The sequence below is a fragment of the Ailuropoda melanoleuca genome, chromosome 4 (genome assembly GCF_002007445.2).
Source record: "Ailuropoda melanoleuca isolate Jingjing chromosome 4, ASM200744v2, whole genome shotgun sequence".
Lineage (NCBI taxonomy): Eukaryota > Metazoa > Chordata > Mammalia > Carnivora > Ursidae > Ailuropoda > Ailuropoda melanoleuca.
The window spans coordinates 37,286,859-37,313,440 of NC_048221.1; the positions used below are offsets into that span (position 1 = coordinate 37,286,859).

General features: G+C 40.4%; 1 protein-coding gene across 3 annotated transcripts in view; it reads right to left on the reverse strand.

Moving 5' to 3' along the window:
* Positions 1–26,582, reverse strand: part of FOXP1 (forkhead box P1) — a 407,883-nt gene that overhangs the window by 334,704 nt on the left and 46,597 nt on the right. The gene's annotated exons all lie outside the window — the stretch shown is intronic.

Genomic DNA, 26,582 nt, shown 5'->3' on the forward strand with positions numbered 1-26,582 from the left:
CAAGGAATTTACTACCGCCTTTCTTCAGCCCAGGGGGTCAACGCACTCTCTTCTAACCTCTTACTGTATGCTCCAGCTACATGTTGGTCTTAGTAACTTAATTATTTTTTAATAACTTTTGCAGTATTAAATGATTTCGATTGAAACATAAATATGATTATGTTCATCTACTTCCTTCTAATGCCACATAGTACAATGGGGGCAAGTCCAGCACTGCTGTTCTATAGGATGTGTCTACATTATTACTTGGACCAAAAAGGGGAGGTCACAGATCCTTCACAGCCTCAGAGAATGTAGTGCAATTATGCTGGCCAAGGGAAATAAGGCAGCTTTCTATTTCAAAAGCAAGTTCTGTTTTATTAACACAACACTGCTCTCTGGCTAGATCATTCTACTGCAAAAGCAAATGAATATAACTGAAAAGTTTAAAAAAAATTACTAACAAGCAGAAAAAACCCATCTCAAACATATATTACAGCATAACTTGGAGAAAAGAGAAAAAAAAAATTGAAGATTCCCAAACCCCCCTCCCAAAGAATAAAATACAGGTTTTCCCTAAGAGGGGTTCCCAAAGACACTAAAGATGCCTATTCTATTCACTATTTTGTCTTGAAATGACCTTCCAAATAAGGTGTTAGATAACCTCCTTCCACAAGCCACAAGCGATAGTGATCTAACCTTGATGCAAATAAACCATAGAACAAAATTTAATCAGTATATCACTGTGAAAAAGCCTCTGTCCATCCCAATGGAGCTTCTAATGACTGTTTTGGCAGTTCGGGCGGGTAGTTATGCTTCCTAGCTCATCTATATCTCATACTGGTTGAGCAAGCTAATGGAAGTGCTGTTAGTGGAATCCAATATTAATGCTCTGTATCGTGCAAACCTGGCTGCAACCGAATATATTATACAATTAGAGGTGGTATCTAATTCCATAGGTATTAGATACTGTACAAGAAATTAATATTTTAATGAGGAAAGTGAAATAAAGACGATGAAGCCAGGTAAGGGATCCATGCATTGTGGCCCAGCTAAGCTTCTGGTGGCAAGAGGGCTGGATCCTACCGCGAACGGCACAGACACAGGGATTGTGACAAAAATCCGTATGCAAGCTTTAGATGCTGAGTGACACATACTGATACACAGAGTCAAAGATGTCATCCTCACGCCAGCGCCACTGGCTGGAAGCTTGAGAGAGAACGAAGGAGGAAAAAGTGGGGGCGGGGGGAGTTGCAGCGAGACCTCCAGAAAATAAACAGGGTGTACGGTTTCAAAGGCTGCAGACACAGACATTTCATTGTTCAAGCCAATTATCAGTGGAAAATAATAACAACAGATGGATTCAGAGTCACTGACTTTTCATATGCACTTCATCTCAGCGGAACAGATGATGAAACGCGAGAGCTATCTCAAAAAGGCAAAACATCTTTCAGTAAAAGAACTCTACAGTCCAGATGGGGACCTTCTAAGGCTGCTGATTATCTTCTTATAATGTTGTAAGATAGACTTACTAAAACATTTCGAGAACTGATCAGATATGATGCATACAATGGCTTCATTATTGGAAGGAGTTGCTTCAGACTTGTGACTAAAGCGGGCAGAGATTTCAATAAGGTTAGGACTGTAAGTTTCCTGTTTTCTCATCAGGGACTTCAGGTCTGGAAATCTGTGCACAGCAGAGAATAAACCGGAGTCCAAAGAGCTTACGCTTGTGCTCTTCTCTCGTTTGAGCGAAGAAAAAAAGAGATAAACTGGGACTGCGAAAAGGGCATTAAATTATTCTGAACCATTCTATCACAACGGGGGGAAAAAAAAGCTCAGAAGCAATTCCTTATTAAAAGCATTCAGTGAAAAAATATCATCTCTTACATGCAGTTAGAACATCTTAACTATCCCTTGCCACTGGTGATCGCAAAATATAATTTGCTTTTAGTAGGAAATAAATATAAATTTCAATGGTGGTATGATAAACAGTTGTACTGAATGCCAACCCAACACCCAGGCTAAAGCCACAGACCTATCCCAAAGCATTTTCACTTCACTTAAAGTCAGACTTGCTAGAAAACACAATAGGTAAACCGCAGCCTGAGAAGCTGCCGTAAGTAATAGAAAAAGTTAAAATTTCTAAGCAGATAAGACTCATTACTATTGGAAAAACAACGTATCTATTCTGCCTCCAACCATCCATTCATTGTTATTCCACATTTATAATTCTGCAAAAATCGTTCTCTGAATTGACATGTCATTGAAATCAGCTAAAGAAAAAAGAAAAGCTGCTCCTCCCACTGTTTACTAACATACTTACCATTTAAAAAATATTTTTATGAACACACTGTTGACTTCACAAGTTTATAACGTAAGTTAAAAAAAATTTTTTTTAAGAGCAAGCTTTTCTTTCAAAGTGCTCTGACAAAAAAGTAAATTCACAGCAGAACATACAAGCACGAAGAAAATATCGCCAAGGGCAAAATTCTGCAACTGCTTTAAGAAGCAAACAAGAACACAAAAGATGTGTAATACAACCATCTGGCTCTCCTCATACTGTATCAATGCCTCAACTTTATCCCCCACCCCCTGAGCCAGCCCACACCAATGCCACAAAACCAAATGGCTTCACTTATGCTTCCTGCATGGCAAATTTACACAATGCACTGGGAGGCAAAAGTTGATTTTTACACAAAAACTAGTATCTTAAAATTCTCCCCCACTTCAACTGGGTTGTTGAAACTCACTGCGATAAACATGTCCCCACAGGTACAGATACGCTTAGCCTCAAGAGAACCCCCTTGAAAACGTCAATCTCTACCCTCTTGTGTTTTCTGTTCTAATCAGATACTACATGTGGACATCTGCACGATGAATTCCGCAATTATTCCAATTAAATGTTTACTTTTTTGGTTCTTTTTGCTCTAAATTGTGGGTTGTTTCCCCTCCTTATTATTTGAAAGAACTTCACTCATTTTTTTTTAGCACCAGCCTTGAAAGTCAGCATGCTGACTAGAGATCTTCCTCATTTGGCTCATTCTACAAACATTAACTGAGCAACTACTGTGTTGTCAGGAGCTTGCTGGACAATGGATGACCGAAATCATTATTTTCCCAGCGAAGGGCAGAACTGGCCTAGTACATTAAACCAGAAATGTTGGTAGGTAGGTAGGTAGGTAGGTAGGTAGATAGATATAGATAGACAGACAGACAGATATAAATCTTCCACATGTAGGTAGCCTGAAGCATTTTATTTATTTATGTACTTATTGGGAAGGCAGATATTTGAAAAGTTATGGCACATCTGTAGGTATCCTGCTGCTTTCAAAGGTGGGAATTAAGACTTTTAATGGAAATCTCTGGGTAAAATCAACACAGGTCATCATAAATCGGTCTCACAAAGGGCAACAATCAAAAAATAATAAGTGGGAGTGAGAGGTTCTTGTAGGCCAACTCTTGGCTTTTCTGCATGGGCATGTTAGGGGCAGGAGGTCCGTATCAGGCAAGCCCTCTTGGTGGGGGGCCACGTCTGATATGCTTCTGTTTTCTTGCTGACATGGGTTTTGTACCTCCCCTGCATCCCTCTCTATGCTCCAGGATAAGAAAGCCGTGCCTAGTTTCTCAAGGAGCTGATTTTCGATTCCCTTCTGGGTGTTTCTGCCCCAGACCACAGAGGCTCCTGGTCTGGACAGCAGTAGCAATCTCAGGACACACACAGCGGATCTTGCCACCGGGCAAGGGATTCCGCTAATTGTTTAAGCCTGCGCTAGTGTGTGGCCACCAGTCGGCAGACACAACTCGTGGCTGCCTACCAGACCTAGGTTAGCGCAGCTGGAGCCAGATGACAAGCTCTCAGAGAGTCTTCCCATGGCCACATCTGGCTTTTGGCGGCTCCAATCTGCAGCTAAACAGATTTCATTTGGTTTTTCTAGGAACGTTTAGGCAACAGATAAAACCAGTCATGTTAATCCGGACTGTGTGCACTTCGGTGTGGGGTAAATGATCAGAATATAAACTCCATGAAGGCAAGCACTTCACCTGTCTTGCACGCTGTATGCCAGCACCGAACAGTAGCTGCCTATCGTGGTTCAATAAATGCATATGGAATGAATCACACTAATCAGCATAGAAGTCGAATAAAAACATCCCTGTATCTCATTCTAGCTCCTCTATTCCTGTAGTTATAGGCACCACCGCTTACACCTGGGTTTATACAGAAAAGACCCCGCCCCCCAGTGGCTCCGTAGTCATGGGCTCCACTGTGGGCGTGCTGACCCATGGAGAAAGACACAAAAGAACGAACCCACTCACACAGTCAGGTGGGAAAACCTCCCAAAAATCCTTCCCTGAAAATAACAGTCTCCCAGTAATGCCCATATCCCCGTTTTATTGGGCCTTAAACTGCAAAACTTGGCAGCTCTGTGCCCACAGTGCTTGCAAGTGACTCGAAAGTAGAAACTTCACTTTTGGCCACCAGAAAAATGCCAGATAATGAGGCAACTTTTCCTGGCACCTTTTCATCCCATTTCCTTTCCCATGCCTCTCTTCCTGAATTCTCTGACATTGGCAGATCCCAGTTCCCTTTTCCACTCAACTCTGACCCATCTCTGGGCTTTTCCACACCTCACCGCCTCTCCAGGTCCCACTAGAAACACACTCGCCAGCGCCAGTGTAATTTCGAACCAGGTGGGACCCGCCCTCCTGGTACATAGCATCGTACCTTTAGCATCGTACCTTTAGGATGCTATGTGAATAATCCTGATGCTAGGGGGTCTTTGATCCTGAGGACAATAAAGCTCCACTGAATGCCCCCAGAATTTGATAGAGGACCAGGGACATTTGGCAGAAGCCTGGCATGGCTGTTCACACATGATGGTGCTTCCCCAATACAGCAAGTTAACGTTCCTAAAACAAGAATGGCTGAAACGGGCAGATGACTTTGACAAGCTCAGCATATGGTCTTCACGAAGCAAAGCTACTCAAAGTGCACTAGATGAAGCTGTTGCCTGAACTGCTGCCTTTTCTGTCGTGTAAAGCAGCAGGGGTGGGGGTGGGGGTAATTCCGATCAGCTAAGTGTTTAAGGTTCTGAGAGGCGCATTGTGTCCGCTACGGAGAACTGGGGTTTCCAGCTCCCCTCGGAAGGAGCTGAGTGCCTCATAAAGGGTGGGCCAGGAAGAGCCACCCCTGAAAATTCCTCTCCTCCTTTGTTCCTATTTTCTCGAATTACTTTAAAAATGGGAGAAGGGCTTTCCAGAACTCCACAATCACAATGAAAGTTTAAGATAATCAAGGGAGAAGCGGGACAACAGGATGCAAACACTTGATGCCTAGTCCTTCCCTGGGAACAGGCCAGAATGTAAAAACCACCAAAAGAAAACAGAAAAAAAAAAAATTTTTTTTTTTGAATGAGGGAAAAACGTCAGGGGTTGGGGGGAGGGCACCAGGGCTGACCATGAATATCTTTATTTCTTAATGTTTCCTTGAGCTGCCTCAATTAATACTAAGTACTATATGAAATCGTACTGCACAGTCTAGTTCAATCTGGGATAGTTCAGTCCTTACGAGCACAGACGCAAGCACCTGAGTTCAAAACTCAGCTCTGCTGTTTAGTGGCCTTGTGATTTCAGGCAAGTTACTGAAGTTCTCTGTCCCTCAGTGTCCTCATCCATAAAACGGGCTTAATTATAGCACATAATGTGCTTTTGAGGAAGAAATGCATTAATGGGAAAAGTGCTTACACAAGTGACTGGCACACAGCGAGTGCCATAGAAATGATAGCCACTATTATCACAAGCGGGGATAAGACAACGCACGTAAATCTCAAACTTCCTACGCCTCATTTCTGCCATCTCTACAAGCTGTTAATAGGATCTGGTGATCTGCCACACTCAAAGGTAGAAAAAAAGGAGAGAATGTGTATCAGATTTTAAACTTCTTAAAAACACAGTGCTAAAATAAAACCGAAGTACTGATTTTGCCCCTCCATTCTGGGTGGAGAATTAGAGAGGTAAGAGTGGAGTGTCACCTACCTCAACAGAGGGTAAGTCATTAAAGAGCAACAATCCAAGCTCAGAGTCACCTGCTTGTCCCACCAATGACCAAAAAGAATTGGGGGGGGCGGGGCACGTTCAAAGAAGGCAGGAGGAGAATCCGGCCTGGAAGCGAAAGGTATTGAAACACATCTTCTTGTACTTTTCAAGCCTGTGCCTATAGATTCTGTTACTGATTTAGGATCTTAAACAGTTTGTTTATTTTTTAAATGCCTTTCAGCTCACCTTTAATAACATGTTTCTTTGACTTGGCTGAACTATGCCTCAGAAGAATTACAAGCGGGAATATGGCTGGGTGAAAGGTTCAGTGAACTAATCCACACCTGGTCCATGTAAAAAAAAAAAAAAAAAGAGCTCACATTTTCCATATAGAAACAAGTCTCTTTATATGAACCAGGCTTTTATTTAATTGGTAAGGCACTTTCCACACCATACAATCTTTCATGAGCTTCTTCAGTGGGGTGGGGGAAAGGCTACAGAAACACCAACCAGTCATACTACACAGATTTATCAGTGACAATGAGGGGGCAGAGGAGAGAACCTCACCACTCCAAGCAGAACAGGAAGCAGATTTATTTTATCAGAAATGCCTTAACCAAGTTTTACCAATGACAAAAGACAAGAGGGTCACCCCGAAATGGACATTCAGTGAGACATCTGTATGTCTTTGTGACCAAAAATCAGTTTTCTCTTGCACTGTGTGACCCAGACTTCGAAGTGGAAAGATGGAGGCTTCAATGAGGAAAAATCTCGGGTGAGAGAGAAGAATGAACACATTTCAGAGCTGAAAGGCACCTATGAGGGGGTCTGGTCAAGCACCATCCTCCTGGGGAGCAGACTCAATGTGTGACTGAGGCCACACAGGTGGTATAGACGGAGCAAGAACAGGAGCCTCCGACTCCCCACAAACATGGAAAAGCAGCGGCGAGAGAATGTGGCCTCTGGAAACATCCATCATGTATGTCAAAAGGACACTTTGGAGCAGGGTCCTGGGACCAGCAAAGAGACACAGAAGAGAGTGGAAGGAGTCACAAATGTCCCATAAATTGTGCCAGCGTGTTGTATCTGAAGCCCGTATCCAAACAAGCTAGCTTTCTTCTATGAAGTCATCCACTTCAGGCCTCCGGCATCTTGCTTTTTCCTTGCTTTTATCCCTAAGAAAATTTCTTCTCATCAACTCCAGTTTGAAATAAGTGAAAAAGAAGACTATTTCTACACCCCAGTTAAAAGGGAGCGAAGTGAAGTGGAAAGGACAGGTCACTAGAAGGCAAGAGAGTGTGCTTCTACCCCTGGATCCACCAGCAGCACACCAGGAATTTGGAAAGCCCCTCGGCTTCTCCAGACCTCAGTCTCCCTGCTGGGAAAGGAGCGGTACTCAGGGATGGTGCTCACCCGCAACACCGTCGTCGCCTCCACGTGCTGTTAAAATACCGAAATACTGGTGTATGGGCTGGAAAAGAGCCTTTACCCCCAAGCCCTTGGCCATGACCATGCTTCCCAGGCTCTTCCAGGGACAGAAGAGATTCCATAGTGCCCTGCTCCAATGCTACGCCTACTGTCCGTCCCAAAAGGCCAGCACCCCTGCTCTGATGACTACTTGGACCATTACGCCAGATGTTCTGAGACCTTTTCCAAGGCTATGATGCAAGGACTACCAGGGCCAGCCTATGCCTGGAGGAAGCCAAACCTGGGGTCCAACATCAGATGTTAGGGCTGGGACAAGCTGAACAGCGGACCCAGGAGAGATGCACCTTTTCTACCACGTGACTTCCCTCACTTGGGGCACCTGGATGTGGGCCTGGAGTCATGAGGCAAATCAGTGGGATCTTAGGCAAATTCTTGGGCTAAATTGGTTTTCAAAAGCTGGAAAGAAATATATCACTGTGAAACAACACTCCGAGTGAAATCCTGAGCTTGAGGGAAATTACCAACACATGTAATCAAATTATATTTACCATGGAAATTTCTAATAGCTCATACTTTCTACTCTGCTTTTACAACTCTTTAGGAAAAGGAATATTTCTCTATCCAACATTCCAAATTTCCACAGCAGAGTTGAGGCAGTACGCAGGCTGAAATATATAGGAAAGGAAAAAAATTTCCCATTATTGTTTCCTTCAACCTTCTGTACCTTCCATGCCACCACTACTCAAAAGTCACTCAAACATTTTGCTGGCTGACATGACGCCATGCAGTCACTTGATCAGGTGTGGGGTACCACATGGTATGAATAAATACTTATCCACAACCGCATATTAAATGGGAATTCGCAAAGGCGAGCTCTGGAGACAAAGACGTTTCTATATAGAAATATTAACTAAGAATTTAAGTAAATGGCCCCACTGGAAAAAAAAAAAAAGTTCTGAAGTAGCAATATAAACTATATTTAATAGCAACAAAAAATATTTTCCTTTTGGGAAAGCAATTTGGACTTCTAAAAGTTACTGCCTTTCACGTGACTTTGGTACAGTATGGCTGAATTCTTTCATTTCCTAAAACACAGATGCTAGGCCCGAAAATTCTACTTCGCGAGAGTTAATTTTTTTAATTCATCTTCTCCCAAATACAATACCCAAATAAGAAACCGTTTTGGTACCTTCCTCCCCGCCCCATTGTTATTTTCTTAAGCGCATGAGTATCACACGTCCCAAAGAACATATGTTCCCAAGGAAAGAAAAAAAAAAACAGGCTCTAGAACTAATACACAATGAAAAATAAATTTAAAGCAGCCTTCTGGTCTGACATAAGAATATAAAAATGATATGAGCAAGAACAGCTTAGTTTACATACTTTTCAGTCACAGCTGCTGCTCTGAAACCACAATACCTTTAAAATGACATTTTAAGGAAACAGATATGGCATGGCTTTAGCCATAGCTAGATGCAGCTAACACCGAATTAAAGGGGCTTCTCTTTGTATGCACATACCTTATATAACCTACACATGGCCACACTTAAGGAGAGAAGAGTGACTTGTTCTTAAATAATATAGTGATAAACACAGTGAGTTACAAATAGTTCTCCCCAGCAAGATTTTTTTTTTCCTTTTCCCTTTAAAATCACCAGACTCAGATGATCAGAACAGAGATTTGAGGAGAGAAAGAACAAATCCCCTCCTCTTGGTTAATATTTAATTGGGTGCTAAAGATTTCTTGGAGAGACCTCTGCACCCCCAGTGACAGGAGCAGAAGAGGCTCCTCCTATCTCGGCAACAGATGCAGACACTTCCCTGAATAAACGAAAATAACATACAATTAAATCAGACTCTTCAATTAATAAATTACTTCAGTGGACCTTGCAGGCCAAGTCCTATTTAATTACATAATTTAAAAAATATTTGCACATTGCAATCACCGAAATTGGCTTTGAGGTTTCATAATACACACTTAACACATGAGTTAGAGAACAAATTTATTTAATAAATGCAGGCCTAAGTGCTAGAAGGCCATACCACTCTAACTGCAAAATCACTTAGCACATCCTCAGAAAAAGCAAATAAACTTTTCCACTATTTAGACATAGGCTGCTGTTGAATGTCAGGAGAGGCTGGCTGATTTTCTGCATTTTCTCTGTCATGTGTTGCCTGTAAATCTGACCATTTCGAGAGGTCATTAGAATAGAGCTAATGGGCAAAATGGTTCCAGTTAAAGATAAATTAAAGATAAACTAAGGTGGAAGATGTCAGGAACCCAGTAGTAAAAACCTCTTTAGAGGAAAACAAAGACAAGTCGTATTACCTCCCCATTTTTCACTTCTTACAATTCCAAAATCCACCATAAATTAACATGGTTACTGACGGTAGAGATGTGTTCCATTAGGAAAGCACACACAAATTTAGGGGTGAGGAGGACATTCATAAATAGGATAGAATTACATGGTATCCACAAAGGCGGCAGGAACCTTTCAAAGCGACTGTATTTCTTATGGTTGGATCGGGGGCCGTGACACTGCCAGTAAGTGAATTTTCTAGAAAACCATTTGACCGCTTTGGCACAACTTGTTCTGCCCTCACATTTTGATGGAAACCTTTGTCAAACACATACACTTCCAATAATCATCGCATGCTTTGTACCCACAATGGCCCCAGAGCTTTTCCAGCTGCGTGGGGCTAACTCCTGACACCCAAAGTCTCCCGACCACCATGACAAACTTGTAATTTGGGCATGGGGGTCTTCTCCTTAATTTATGTCACATACTATCCAGCCTGCTGTGTTTCCACGGGCCCGCTCGGCTTACCTCCAAAAAGCTAACTCACTGCTAACTAACCACTAGTGAGAGAGTTATCTTAAGTTGTGCAATTTAAAATTTCTGAGTAAGGTTCTAGTGAGGCCTTGAAATCTCTGTTATGAAACACAATAAGCAACTTCTCTTAGCCCCAGGTCTCCTTCTCTCTCTTCCTTTCCACAAACTTCTGGAAAGAGCCGTCTACCCTCTTGGTCTCCATTTATTCGCCTCCCACATCTCTTTCCATCCTCACTGAGTCACGGAAACCTGTCACTAAGGTCATTCAGTGTTGAGTCTCTTCTGATTTAGTCTGTTGGCTCCATTTGGGAGGGCTGACCGTATCCTCTTCTCCAATACTTCCCACATGAAGAGTCTCCCATGTGACTCTGGCTCTCCATTATCCACCAACTTCTGCAGCATCCTCCTTTCCACCGTCTACTTCTGCCATGGTCCTTCCCTCAGGAAACATCGCCACCCTCCACCCAGTCAATGAGGCCAAAGACTCTGGAGGCAGCTCTGAGGCCTCCATCACCACGTCTAACAGCCACATCCTTCCCATTCTCTTTTCTTCATCCCAACAGAGACCCACGAGCCTGCACAAGAGAGCCTCCCATGGACCGCTGCTAATTGCCATCTCAAAGCTCCTTCCCGCCTTTGCACTTGCTCTCCTCAAACCCACCCATAGGGAAGACTAAGTCATCTTGAAAAATGCAAGTGGCAAAGTTTTTTCAATTCCTGGACAGCTTTTCTCAACACCTCTTCGTATTTTTGCTACTGGGAGGCATCCCCAAGTTGACATGGATGCTTCATGTCGCCTACTCCCCAGGTGCATATCCCACCCCCACTCACAAAGTCCTTAGCTTCCTAAGCCCCAGAAAGCCAAGCTGAAATGTCCGAAGATACTCCGAGGGTCCTTCTTCATGTGGGCTGCTGTCTGCCCTTCCGGCCACACCTCCTGCTGCGTCCCGGCTTCCGTTCAACCACCAACAGACACTAGTGCACGTCCTGTACTCTCTCATCTCCAAGCCTACCACCTCCCTCTGCCCCTTCTGTCCTAGGCAATTCTCACCTGTCCCACATAACTCAGGCATAAATGCCACTTCCTCTAAGAAGAAACGAATCTCTCTTGAGATGTATGCCCTTGTAATTTGCATACAATGCTTGCCCTAATACAGCAATGATTCCATTTTATTACATGGCTCTGTCTAACCACTGGTTTCTCCTGGTGACCTGTACGCCCATTCTATTAAAGCTACTTAATAGATCTCTTTTCTTCCTCCTCCTTTCCTCATTTATTTATTTATTTTTGGATGAGATGTAAATGATATACCATGTTATATTAGATTCAGATGTACAACTAATATATCTTCCTGAATGGATAAAGTTGTCGAATTCTAGTAAATAAAATTAATGACAACAGCTCTTTGGTTCCTTCATGAAACCAACTCTCTTCAGTCTTTGTTCCTGCCCCCAGTAAAACCATTCAGCAAGGTTAGGTCAGGCACATTGTATTTGTACAGTATTTGTTCACAACTGTAAAGATATAAGAAAGGTTATCATGGCTGCTATTTATGGGAATGAGTGGGATATAATTTGAACAACAACAAAAAAATCTTACGTTCCCTCAAAGTAAAATCACCTTATTGTTGATAATACAGTGAAAAGGAAATAGAATGAGCAAGGAAGCTATAAGGATTTAATCAAATAGACTTCTTAGAAGTAAGAATTGAGATTCACTACCCACCAAAAATGCAATTACCCTCCCCCCACTAACAGCGCTTTAATTTAGACTCTGCACAAAAAAAGCTTTCAGGTTATAAGACAATTTTACATTAAGGTCTTAGATGAACCTTAATGCCATTCCCTCTCCTGGACCTGTGGTCTGCTAAACTTCAGCTTTAATAATATGATCATGCATCCCATCTCCAGAAACTCTAACTTTGCAGTCTTCAAAACCACATACAAGAAAGAACTGCCATTGGTCAAACTCATGACGTCCAATCTTTGGCAGATTTGGTAATGGCATAAAAACAAGAAACATGGTAGCAGCCAACAACAGCCCCAGACTCAAGAAATGGCAACACATAAGTGACCAAAGGATAAAAGCCATCCTGTGAAATGTGAAAAGACCAGATGGGCTCTAAACAACAAATAAGGCCACAGAACATTCCCTCTGGGGTTCATATTTTCAGAGACCCAGAACTAAAAATATCAGAAGAAACGTGCTGTTTATAATGCAATTAAAAATAACTAAAAGACATATTCGGATTTATTTTTCATAATTATGACTAGGCAGAGTCATTTAACTACTCTGATCCTCCATTTCTTCATCTGTGAAACTGGGTAATGAGACTTGCATGACAGTCAAACGTGATTTTATGTGTTACACTCATTGGAGAACCTTCAGCTGTCTATTAGGTGGATAACAGTATGTGAGTCAGAGAAGATCATGAGTTTTGCTACAACTCCTACCATCATGCATTTGGTCATGGAGCAAACATGAGTGAATACTACTGTGGGTCACATGGAATGAAACAAAGAATAAGACTTAGCCCCTGCCCTCAAGGAGCTCACAGTCAAGATCTGTGCTGTCCCAAACAGCAGTCATTAGTCACAGGTGGATATTCTAATCACAATTTAGTGAAAACTAAAAACACACTTCCTCAGCTGCACTAGTCACATTTCCACTGCTCAAGAGCCACATGTGCTAACTTGTTCCATACAGGCTACCATATTCGAAAGTGTAGAATGTCTTCATCATTGCACAAAGTCTTACTGAACAGCTCTGGTCTAGAGGGGCAAGAGAGTGGAGTACATGGTAAATTTTAACATACTGTGATAAATGATAATTTGGTAGCAGAAAAGATTTTATAATGGAACTGATCTTGAAGGATAGGGAGTTTTGTTTTTCTAGAGCAAAGAGGGAGAGCTAGGTGGAGCAAACCACATGTGCAAAGGCATAGAATCATTAAGAAATATCCTGAGTTCCAGGAGTGAGTGTAAGCTATTCTTGGTGACTGGCATAGAATGCATAGGGAAGCCATGGCCAGAGATGAGGCTGGAGTAATAGTTAGGATCCAGCTATGAAGGCCTCACAAGCCAAAGTAGGAGTCAGGACTTAATCCACAAAACAGAGATACTGAAGCAGTAGAGTGACCCACGGGATGTGTTTCATAGAAAAGCAACCGTGCAGTGGTTGTCAGCTCTGGAGAGGCACATGAGAACTCCTCTGGAAAGCTTTTGAAAATGCTGATGCCAGAGCCTTTACCCTAACTAAATTAAATCCATTTCTGGGCATCAGGCCCAGACCTAAGTCTTAAAATCCCAAAGTGACTAGAGTGCAGCCAGGGTTGAAAACCAGTGGAGATGACAAAGGACTGGGAGTGTGATTAAGCTAGAATGAAGAAGTATAGAGTCTACTGCAATAGTCCTAACAAAAGGTTATGGTTTACCTAATACAGGAACAGGGAGGATGAGAAGAAAATGCTGATTTGGGTAGACATTTCTAAGATAGAATAGGGCCTGGAAACGAAGAATATGAGCAATCAGAGAAGAAAACACAGAATACAACATGACAACTTCCATCACATGGCAATAATGACCAAGATCAAGCATAGAGAAAACTGAGCAGGTTAGGGAAGGCAGGAATGACAATTAGCTCAATTTTATAGGCACTGCTTGCCACATTCCTCAGAGCATCTGGTAGAAAGGTCCAGGGGGCCAGAGGAAATATTTGCCTGGATTGTGCTAGAGAAGTAGGCCAGAGACTGGGGTACAGAGGATTTGTGAAGAGTGCCTGCAAAATCTGTACAGAGTAAAATACTTTCCTTTAAACTTCAACCTGTCAAAACAATAGAAAAGATACACACGCACTTTCAAAGTTCTCTAGCCCCATCCACTCCCCAGCACACACCAATGCTCACGTCTGCCTGGCATCACCAACAGGCCACGGGTACCTGTCCCAGCATTACCATTTATTAACTGTATGGCCTTGAACAAATCTTGACTGTCTGGGTCTGGCCTTTAATTTCTAAAGAATCAAAGGAGTGTGCTGACCTAGACCTAGATGCTACCAAGAGGTACCTCCAGTGTGAAGAGTCTATGACATAATCCATTCCGAAGAGCAGAAATTATACATCTAATTTGTACTAATTTCTATCATTTATTTATGTACTCATTTACATTAAATTACATTTACGTATATTCCAGTAATATTATATACTCCTGAGATTATATACATACATAAGTTACAATTTCAAAAAAGTTATATATATATATATATATTTATATATATTTCCCTTTCATCTTAAAGTTAGCCATCAAAAAGACACACTCAACATATTGTTTAATCCTGAATACCAATTTTGTTTTGTTTCTCTTTTCAACTTTAAAAAGGTTGCAAACTCCAATGCCGACCGGAGCAGAGGGTCACACTGATAAGTAAAACAGGCTGGAGGAAAAGACAAATTTTAGGCCATCCCCCAGCTAAAGCAAGCAGCCCCCTTCGGCTCCAGGCCCCAGCGGCCATCTGAGAATGTACACCCAGTGTTGTTGCCCTTTTTCACAAGACCCAGAGATCCAGGGTTGTTTTAGGTGCAATCCCTTGATATTTAAATGCCGGCAGCCGACACAAGTTAGTCTAAAACATGTAGACCAAACACACCGAGCCTGAAGCTGCCAGACTATGCCCTCCCACAAAACATGCCATTCTGCTGCGGCTTTTAACCCTAAAAACTTAAAACACGCTCTCTTAAGTTCCTGGGACAGTCCTGACGACTGGTGTTACCCTAAACAAGTCTGACCAGCAACACCAGTAAAGACCTGAAACTCCCTTCACACGGAGTGCCTATAAAAAAAGAAAACTCCCACAAAATCCATTAATTCTTATAAAACATCTGTGTGGAGTTTGAATGGAGAGGAGAATACCTGATAAATGAGTTCTTTGTGTACTAAATATCAGGTGGACTTTAACACTTAGAGATAAAAATGTGATGATTTATATTCTACTGATAGCAGTCATAGATTCCTCAGTGTATTCTAAATAGAAAAATACTTTATTTAGCAGCAATATCACTCTATTTCTTGTGTTCAAAAGGGGGGGGTCCCTTCTCTTATCATTATACCTTGATGTTGGTTTTTTTTTAATGAAGCGATCCGGCGTACATTAGCAGGAAGAGGCCAATTGTAGAAGGAATATGCCATTACTCTCTTCTTCAAAGCCCAATGAAATGTGATCTTCTGCTACTAGATCAGTGCTTCAGTGCAGAGGGGAGGCACTGCTAATAAGAGGGGTTTGTATTCAGATGGATTGTGCTGTACCTTGGACTCAATGGTGGGAAATCCATGCGCAAAGCATTACAAGGGGTGAAGATGAAAAACAACAACCCAATAATAAGTATAATAAAGCTCCCAATGATGCTTTAAAGAAACACCTGGTAGCAATTGGGTTTTGAGTTCCTTCTTTGATGACCGTGATGGCAGACTTGATGGCGTTCTGGCTCCCAACACAAAACCTATAACGGTTCTTCAAGAGGGGAGAATGTGTTTTTAAATGAAGTAAAATTCACCAAAAGCATCGTCAGAAACGTATCTGCCTTGAGAAAAGCATTCCTGTCATGCTCACCAGTTGTATGTCTTAGGTGGGTAAATATTAGGGTAAGTTTTAAGCAAATCCCTAAACTCCACTAGCAGCTGGGAAGAAGGAAGAAAAAGAATGTAGGGGTTGGGAAAGATGGCGCGTGCTAAGCTGTCTGCTAAAACAGGGTCTGATGAACTCTAAATCTGCAGGGACTTACAGGAAGGGGTAGAAAGAGATGGTAAACCAAACCAAGGATAGCAGCGCTAGGAAGTGAAGCAGTCATGAGAAAGCAACACTAACTGTGGACCAGGTACAGCACTAGGCTATTCTTAATCCCATTTAACAGATGAGGAAACTAAGGCTCAAGTTACACCACTAACAAACAGCACGGTATGGATCTGAATTCTGCTGTCCATTTTAGAGTTCAGTGCCTCAACCACCATGCTATGCTATCTCCCCAAATTGGAAACCACAGGGCAAGATGGAACAAAAGCAGGTAAAGACCAAATAAGAGGTGAGAAGAGAAAAGATGCCTTCAGAAATGCTTGCGAAGGCCTAACGTTGATGGATCGATGGGGAGGGACAGCTGAAAGGGAGGAGGTGACAGCCTTGCTATCACTCCAAAGACAGAAGCGAGGCAGACTCACTGTACTGAAAAAGGTCTCCCAGCCACAACATAAAGGTCACTCGCTTTCTTCTCAGTTGGCCAGCTGCAATAGAATTGAACTGTGATTAAATATATACTCACCAACCATGAAATCTGACCAACAATCAATTTCTAGATGAAGTTATAAATAGAGCAAATGACCTGATATAAAGGGTAGTTCAATTCTGTAAGTATGTACACATGCTTGTGTGTGTTTACTGATCATAAAGTGTGTCTGAATCTTAAAACACCTCTAATCTCTCACTCTTTTGCTAATTAGCTCATTCCAAATGAGGTGCACATACATGTTTATTTGAGTGAGACACAGACATATTTTTCTGAATCAGAGATCCCTGCCCCCAGGACATTCCTTCAACCTTCCGTACACAAGAGAAGGCCACACAAGTACCTCAAATACGGTTATCTAAAACTACACCAGAAAGTCTGTTCATGAGCATTACACACACCTGAAATCATTTTCACTGGTGCAATAGTTGTGTTCAAGATGTAGGATTAGCTGAAAAGATCACGAGTGGCAACACCTAGGAGCCTCATACCTTCAAAACTGCCCTGGAGGCCCAGCTCTCATTCGATACTACAAGAAAACACTGTTCCCTTTCAGTTAGAAACATGACCAATTCTGCCATCAAAATATCATCCCTTGCTCCTCATAGTACACTTTTTACATGATGCCTGCTGGAGTACCTGAGGGTGACAAAGAGGGACTCCAAGGAACAAGCTGTATGACTTTTCTAGCCTTACTTCCTGATACATCTCTGCCCATTTGGCAGAATTATAGCTGAGACTTGCCTTCAATGCAACTTGCCAGAATGACATTGAGGTTGCGAGAGGAGGAAATGCATAACCCTGTCTACTCCTAATTATGGCACCTACCATAGTGACCAAAAGACTCTGACAGATTTGGAATGGTTACACTGATCAGTTCAGATCTCAGTACTGAGGCTGGTTGGGCTTTCTGGACCTGAGCAACCAGCCTGGGGCCATCTGATAAGCTGGAATATGAACTCACCAATCCGCCTGGCTGTGATGGTTTAGACAGCTGGAATGATGACCCAGCTAAACACGGAGATCTCCATTCACAAAGTCTAGACCTATTACATGTCCAAGTCCAGGGCTGCCCCAGAGGATCAGAGATCAGGAACTACAAAAACAGCTAGAAACGATTAACAAAACGGTTACAAGCACATACCTATCAACCAAGGATATTAAACAACATGCTGCTGAACAACCAAATGGGACAAAGAAGTCAAAAAAAAAAAAATGCCCTCGAACAAACGAGAATGAAAATATAACCTACCAAAATTTATGGGATGCAGCAAAAGCAGTTCTAAGAGAGCAGTTCATAGCAATAGATGCCTATCTCAAGAAAAAAGAAAAGTCTCAAACAGGCTAACTTTATACCTCAAGGAACTAGAGAAGAAACAACTAGCCCAAAGTTAATAGAAGGGAGGAAATAACAAAGATAAAAGCAGAAATAAAGAAATAGAGATTTTAAAACAATAGAAAAAAAATCAACGAAACCAAGAGCTGATTCTTTGAGAAGAAAAACAAATTTGGCGAAACTTTAGATAGACTCGCCAAGATAAAAAGACAGCTCAAAATCAGAAATGAAAGAAGAGATGTTATAAATGATAACACAGAAACACAAAAAGATCATAAAAGACTACTGTGAACAAGAGTATGCCAACAAATTGGACAGAAGAAATGGATAAATTCCTAGAAGCACACAAGCTACTAGACTGAGACATGATGAAACCGAAAATCCGAACAGACGGATGACTAGTAAGGAGAGTGAATCAATCATCAAAACGCTCCCAGCAAAAGTCTAGGACCAGACAGGTTCACTGGTGAATTCAACCAAACATTCAAGGAATTAATACCAATTGTTCTAAAACTCTTCCAAAAAATATAAGAGAAGGGAACTCTTCCAAACTTGTATTAGAAGAATAATTACCTCATACCCAAACCAGACGGGGATGCCACAAGAAAAGAAGATTACAGGCCAAAATCCCTGATGAACACAGATGTAAAAGTCCTTAATAAAATATTAGCAAACTTCATTCAACAATATATTAAAAGGATCACACAACATGATCACATGGGATTTATTCTAGGGATGCAAGGATGGTTCAACATCCGTAAATCAAACAATGTGATACACCACATTAACAAAATGAAGGATAAAACAACATACGATCATCTCAATAGAGGCAGAGAAAGCATCTCAAAAAATTCAACATCTATTTACAATAAAAATTCTCAAAAAGCAGGTTGAAAAGTAATAGACTTAACATAATAAAAGCCATATATGGCAAGCCCACAGCTAACATCATATTCAATGGTGAAAAGCTGAAAGTTTCTCTTCTATGATCAGAAACAAGACAACATAGTATTTGAGTCCCAACCAGAGCAATTGGGCAAGAAAAAGAAATAAAAAGAAAGAAAGGAAGGAGTATCCAAATTAGAAAGGAAGAGGGAACACTGTCAGTATTTGCAGATAACATGATATTATATAGAGAAAATGCTAAAGACTCCACCAAACAACTGTTAGACCTAAGAAACAAATTAAGTAAAGCTGTAATATACAAAACCAATACACAAAAAAATGTTGTGTTTCTATACACTAATAGTGAACTCCCAGAAAGAGAAGTTAAGAGAACAATCCCATTTATAATTATATCAAAAAAAAAAAAAATACCTGGGAATAAATTTATCCAAGGAAGTGACAGACCCATATATTAAAAACTACAAGATATTAAGAAAGAAATTGAAGAAAAGAAGGAATACACAAATAATTGCAAAAATATTCCATGTCATGGATTGGAAGAATTAATATTGTGGAAATGCTCATACTACCCAAAGCAATATATAGATTCAAACAATCACAAACTTTGTATGGAACCCTGTAAGACTCTAAACAGCCAAAGCAATCTTGAATAAGAAGAACAAAGCTGGAGGCAAAACGCCCCCTGATTTAAAACTACATTACAAAATTACAGTAAATAAAACAGCATGGTATTAAAAGAAATGAACAAACAAACAAACAAAAGGCAGAATCAGACCCATAAATACAGAGAATGAACTGATGGTTGCCAAAGAGGAGAGGTGAGAGAATGGGTAAAACGGGTGAAGGGAAGTGAGAAATATAGGCTTCCAGTTATGGAATGAATAAAACACAGGAATAAAAGGTACACCATAGGGAATGCAGACAATAGTATTGTAATGGGGTTGCATGGTGACACATCTATAGCTGTGACGAGCACAACACAAAGTTTTGTTGAATCACTATGTTGTCCACCTAAAATTAATATAACATGGTATGTCAGCTATAGTTCAATTAAAATAAACACTGCCAAAATTAAAATAAATAAATAAATGTTTCCACTAAAAATAATAATTTTTAAAAAACCAGTATATAGTATTGGCATAAGATCAGTGGAACAAAGAGCCCAGAATAATCACATAAATAGATGGTCAGTTAATTTATGACAAAGGATCCAAGACTACACAATGGGGAAAGGACAGTATCTTCAATAAATGGTGTCGGGAAAACTGGACAGCTACATACAAAAGAATGAAACTGGAGCACTATCTTACACAAAAATTAACTCCAATGGATTAAAGACTTGAACGTTAAGACCTGAAAGCACAGAACTCCCAGGAGAAAGCCCAGGCACTAAGCTCCTTGACACAGGTCTTGGCAATAATTTTTTTTTTAATCTGACAGCAAAAGCAGAACTAGCAAAAGCAAAAATAACTAAATGGGACTACATCAAACTAAAAAGCTTCTGCTTGGCAAAGAAAACCAACAAAATGAAAAGGTAACTTACTGAATGGAAGAAAGTACTGGCAAATCATGTATTTGATAGGAGCTAATATCCAAAATATATAAACAACTCCTAAAAGTCAACAGCAAAAAAGCAAACAATCCAATTAAAAAATGGGCATGGGACACCTAGATGGCTCAGTCGGTTAAGCAACTGACTCCTGATTTTGGCTCAGGTCACCATCTCAGGGTTGTGAGATCGAGCCCCATGTCTGACTCTATGCTGAGCATGGAGCCTGCTTGAAATTGTCTGCCTCTCTCCCTTTCAAAAAAAAAAATAAATAAAAATGGGAATAATATCTGAATAGACATTTTTCCAAAGAAGATATACAGATGGCCAACAGGTACGTAAGAAGATGTCCTACATCATTAAGCATCAGGGAAATGCAAATCAAACAACATTGAGATATTACCTCACATCTGTTAAAATGAGAACTATCAAAAAGATTAGAATTAAAAAGTGTTAAGGATGTGGGAAAAAGGGAACTCCTGTGCACTGTTAATGGGAATGTACATTGAAGCAGCAGGGAGGTTCCTCCATAAATTAAAAACAGACCGACCATATCACCCAGTAATTCCACTTCTGTCTATTTATCTAAAGAAAATGAAAACAACTTAAGTGTCCATCAATGGTTAAATGGATAAAGAAACTGTGGTACATATACACAATGGAATATTATTCAGCCATAACAAAGAATGAATTCGTGTCATTTGTGACAACATGAATAGGCCTTGAGGGCATTATACTAAGCAAAGTAAGTCAGAGAAAGACAAATACCATACGATCTCTCTTATATATGGAATCTAAAAATAAATACATTTTATACATACACACACAATTGACCCTTGAACAATGCTAGTGCTGGGGATGCTAATGCCCCACACCCTTAAAAATACACATATTGCTTTTTCTTCCTAAAAACCTAACTACTAATAGACTACTGTTGACTGAAGCCTTACCAATAACAAAAACTGTTGACTGACATGTATTTTGTATATGTACTGCATGCCGTATTCTTATAGTAAAGTAAGCTAGAGAAAAAATGTTATTGAGAAAACCATAGGAAAGAGAAAATACATTTACAGTACTGTATTTTTTTAAAAGGTTTATTTATTTGACAGAGAGAGAGAGGGAGAACATGAATGGGGGAGGGGTGGAGAGAGGGAGAGACAGAGAATCCCAAGCAGGCTCCCCACTGAGCATGGAGCCTGATGTGGGGCTGGATCCCTCAACCCTGACATCATGACCTGAGCCGAAACTAAGAGTCAGATGCTTAACTGACTGAGCCACCCAGGCACCCCCTACAGTACTGTACTTATCAAAAAACAGGGTGGGAGTGGATGTGGGAGGTGGCTGGAGGGTGGGAGAAATGGGTGAACTGGTTTTTGCTTTTTAGTTTAAATAAATTGAACACAGTTTCAAAAATTAGAGGCAGAGGCAAAAGCATAGTTTTTGAATCTTCTCAATTCCCCACACAAAAACAGAACAATCGGAGAGCAAAATAAAAAACGCATGGATAAATTTACAACAAAATTAGGTGACTAGGTATTTCCTCAAACACAAAAGTACAAACAGTTGTGGAAAAGCCAACACTAACCACAAGTCCTGGAGATTAGCAACATCTGTGTGGAAAGAAATAAAGGGAAACAACAGGGCAACTGAAGGACTTGAGAAAGAGAACCCCCAAAATTGTAAAGTACTAAATGGAAAGTGTAATGAGCAGAATTAAAACAGCAGCTGAACCTAGGAGGAATTTCTCCCATTCTAATAAGGAGTCAGTACATAGGGCTTACATGAAAAGACTGAAAAGTCTGGAGTAGTCCAGTACATACAACCTCTTAAAATGGAGCTGGTGGGACTTCACTGTAGCGCCGGCCCTCACACCCGGGAAAAACTGCTGGAAATAGAATCAAAAATGAAAAAGACAGAGAAAATCAAAAGGAAAGAAAGACAAGGTCCAGAAACTGTGGGCAAGGGGAACAGAGTCAAGATACTTTAGAAAGCAGGCCAGTAACCCAGTAGTAGAAACTAGACCAGAAGAGGGAGCTCTATGAAGTCAGAAGAACTATCTAACTCAAGTCCCTAGTAAAAGTTCAGAAAAACTACTTACACATAGAAATGAGCAATAAAAAAAATTCTGAGATCAAACACTACACAAAGTTATAAGGAAGAAAAAGGAAAAGAATAAAAATGAAAGCACAAGCCAGAAAGAAATGCCCTAGAGCAGATCAAAACTGTAACCTCCTATTTTAAAATGAGCTAAAAGACATTAGGCAAATGATAAGAAGGCATGAAAAAATAACATAAATCAGAATTAGAAAAACTGAGAAATGAGGGAAGAATGAATCTGAAAAAATCATTTTAAAAAGGGGGCATACAAGACACAAGAACAAAAAAATATGATAAATAATGCTTTAAAAGTTAGAAAAAGGGAGGAAATTTCTAAAAATCAAAAAGAAATGACGATAAAAAGGAGTTAAGGGACAGTGTCAAATGCTGAACACAGGTAAAGAAGATCCAACATATAGAAAATAGGAATCCCTGAAAAGAAAATCAAAGGAAGTTCAAATACTTAAAACTATAATACAAACAAACGTTCTTGACATTAAAAAAAAAAAAAATCTGAGACTCTATGTCAAAAGAGGATACTGGATACTAGAGCATTTTGACCCCAAATGACAAACACCAAAGCATACTGCAGTAAAATCACTGTACTTAAGACTTAAGCCAGGGAGGGGCGCCTGGGTGGCACAGCGGTTAAGCGTCTGCCTTCGGCTCAGGGCGTGATCCCGGCGTAATGGGATCGAGCCCCACATCAGGCTCCTCTGCTATGAGCCTGCTTCTTCCTCTCCCACTCCCCCTGCTTAAAAGACTTAAGCCAGGGGCTCCTGGGTCGCTCAGTTGGTTAAGCATCTGACTTTTGATTTCGGCTCAGGTCATGATCTCAGGGTCCTCATATCGAGCCCTGCATCAGGCTCCGTGCTCAGCAGGGAGTCTACTTCCCCTCTCCCACCCCCTCTTCCTCTGCCCCTCCGCCTGCTCACGCAAGCTTTCTTTCTCTCAAATAAATAAATCCAAAAAAAAAAAAAAAAAAAAGGACTTGAGCCAGAAGAAAATGGAGTAAGACAGTCAAGATACTTAAAAATTGTGAACCAACAATTTTACACCCAGCAAAAACTGCCTTTTAAGTATAAAGGGCACAGTAAACTGTTGTCAAAATTCAAGAATTCAGAGAATATAGTTCCCATGAGCCCTTTCTAAGGAATCTAATAGTAAATGAGCTTTAGACAAAATGACAGAGACGTCGACACAAGGACTACTGTTGATCAATGAATATACTTACAGAACTAAGACTAAAATTGAGTTAAAAGGGGCAAGTATAGTAAAAATAGCTGTATGCTCTGAAAAGACAAGCACAGAAAACCATTAAAAAAAACAGAGAAATTTGGAATAGTATATAGAAAATGTTTAACTCTTTTTGGCAATTATTATTGGAGGCTGTAGTATTGGTATTGTTATTCTGAGACTAATATGTGTAAGACGGATAAATAAGCAAATTAGTAATTATGGGATATTCTAATTCTACCATCCCCCATATTCTTTTTTTTAACTGAAGTGTAATTGATATACAATGTTGTATTAGTTTTAGTACAACATATTGATTCAATAATTCTATACATTACTTAATGCTCACCACTCCATATTCCTGAAAACCTGGATTCTCAGCATGGAAGAAAGGATATAAATATGTAACAGATAAGAAGCTAATTAAAAGCCCTCTAATCCTGAATATGAAACAGAAATATCAATGTGAATTCATGAGACCTAGACACAATGATCAAGACACAATGACCAAATCAGCAACAATGAGCGTTAGCACTAAGAAAACTGTCTTGAAACATAAATCTCCACTAAAGAAAGTAAGTTTTCTTAGACAGATGGCCTATTTCAGTTCTCAGGCAAGAAATTTACAAAGTGAATCTGCTATTGTCATAGCAGTGAGCAAAGAAACTCCCAAAGACTAGCAGGATCTTCTCAGGAAGACCAAGGAGCTAATGTAAAGAAGTTCCAAGATCAAAGGCAGACACTCTTCAACAAAAATAAGAAATGTTATGGATCGAAACTAACATTTAAACTCATGGTTCAGAAAGATATTAAAATTTACTGGTAGCTTTCAGAGAGTAACGTGGAACCAATTCATTATTTTGAAAATTGGCAAACAGAGGGGAAGGAAGCAAGCATTTATCCTCTATTTCCTATAAGAATATTTCCACTGGCTACCCAAAGAGTAAAATTACAAACGTATTCCAGCTAATAAACAGAATTAGAATATCACCATTTTGCAACTCCCAGTGAATTAATGGATCTGGGCAGTGAGCACTAATGACTGTTAACATCACAAAAAGAAAGACAATAAGATATCATTGTCACTCCTGAACGAAAGAACATAATACGACTTAGAGTCTTGCCAAAGGATCACACATAAGCCTCTGGGTCCAGCTGCCAACCTGTAGGAAACAGAGAGGGCAGAGGAATGCGTGAACTGAGGATGCAATCAGCAAAATCAGACTCTTAGAAACTCTACAGCTCAAATGATCAGGGTCCTCCAAAACGTAAAGTGCAAAGAAAAGAACAGAGGGAAAACTTACAAACTAAGAAACTTAAAAGATGTATCGATTTAAAAAAAAGGAGGGGGCAATACTAACTATGGTGTCTAAGGATGCACATGTAGGTAATAAAACAAACAAAAACAAAAGGAAGTGATTCCTAAATGTACTGGTTACTGGGGTGCCTGGCTGGCTCAGTCAGGAGAGCACTCAACCCTTGATCTCAGGGTCATGAGTTCAAGTCCCACTTTGGGCGTGGACCCTACTTTAAAAAAAACTAATAAAAGTACTGGTTACTTTTGGAAGCGGCTATTAGCGGGATAAGGAATGTGAGATGGCTGGGTGGCTGGGAAACTTCCATATCTTGACTCGAACAGATGTTAAAAATATAGCCGCCTTAAAACAAGTGACCTATAAATATATACATGTATATGAATGTTGTCCAATACAATGATCACTAGCCTCTTGTGCCTATTAGGGTGTAAATTAATTAGAACTAAATAAAATTTAGTTTCTCAGCCATCCTGGACAACTTTCAAGGGCTCAGTAGATAGTGGCTACCTTTTAGGCAGTGCAGAAATAGGACACATTGTACAGAACCAGCTGTGTGTGTGTGTGTGTGTGTGTGTGTGTGTGTGTGTGTGTGTGTGTGTGTGTTTGGGTGGTTTTCTATAATTGTATTTTACTTATAATAAAAATTTTAAAGAGCATGCCCTCAAAATACATTACCCAAGTGCATTTATTTGAATTTATTTCAAATAATGAATATTGGCTCATGTCTGAAGCAATGGCAAAGGGCACACACCTTCCAGAAAAGAGATGAAGAACATGAAACCAATTTATGGCATTATGTAGCAGGGACTCAATGAGTCCAATGGATCTGATTTAAAGTTACTGGAATGAGAAACTTTCATCTCAAGGGCAATATACTTGTGCCTAGAAAAGGTTAATAAGCTCTTCTTCACTATAGATTGATAACCGATCATTCCAATTATCATTAAACATTTATTAGACATTGGGAGCAGACAAGGCTATGGCAAAATAGGGCAGCAGAGTCCCTGCCAAATGGACACTCCAAACAAGGCACTTAAGATATGTAACCCAATTACACAAAAGGAGGACGAGGGAAGCGCTCCTTGCCCCGAGCTGGAGATCCTTAGGTCAAACACATCATACCTCAGTACTATTGCTGAGCTCACAGTGAGGATGAAGGAGGAAGTTCCTTTGAAGAGATTCGAAGGAGGGATATGAAAGCAAAAAATAAAAGGTTGGCCAATGGAGTCATAAAATGTTTTCAAGCAGAGCAAATGACTTAAGAGAAATGGAAGGCTAGACGTTCACACAGATCAAAGGGAGATCTACAAAATATGTTACATAATAGAGCGAGGGCCTGAAAAGAAATAATTTAGAGGTCAAAATAGAGAATCGCAGAGAAGCAATGTATAAAAAAGGCAGGGTGTCCACTAATCCTCTCCAGTTGTTAGCAGGTCAAGGGTCAGGGCTATGGAAGAGGATAATTATAAAGGAGGCATTTGGAATAAACGAGAGAAAAGGGAGGAAAGAAACATCTTAACTACAAAGCACCCTTCCAACTGAGTCTTTAATTATCCAGGGGGAATATCAATATTTTCATTACAATCATGT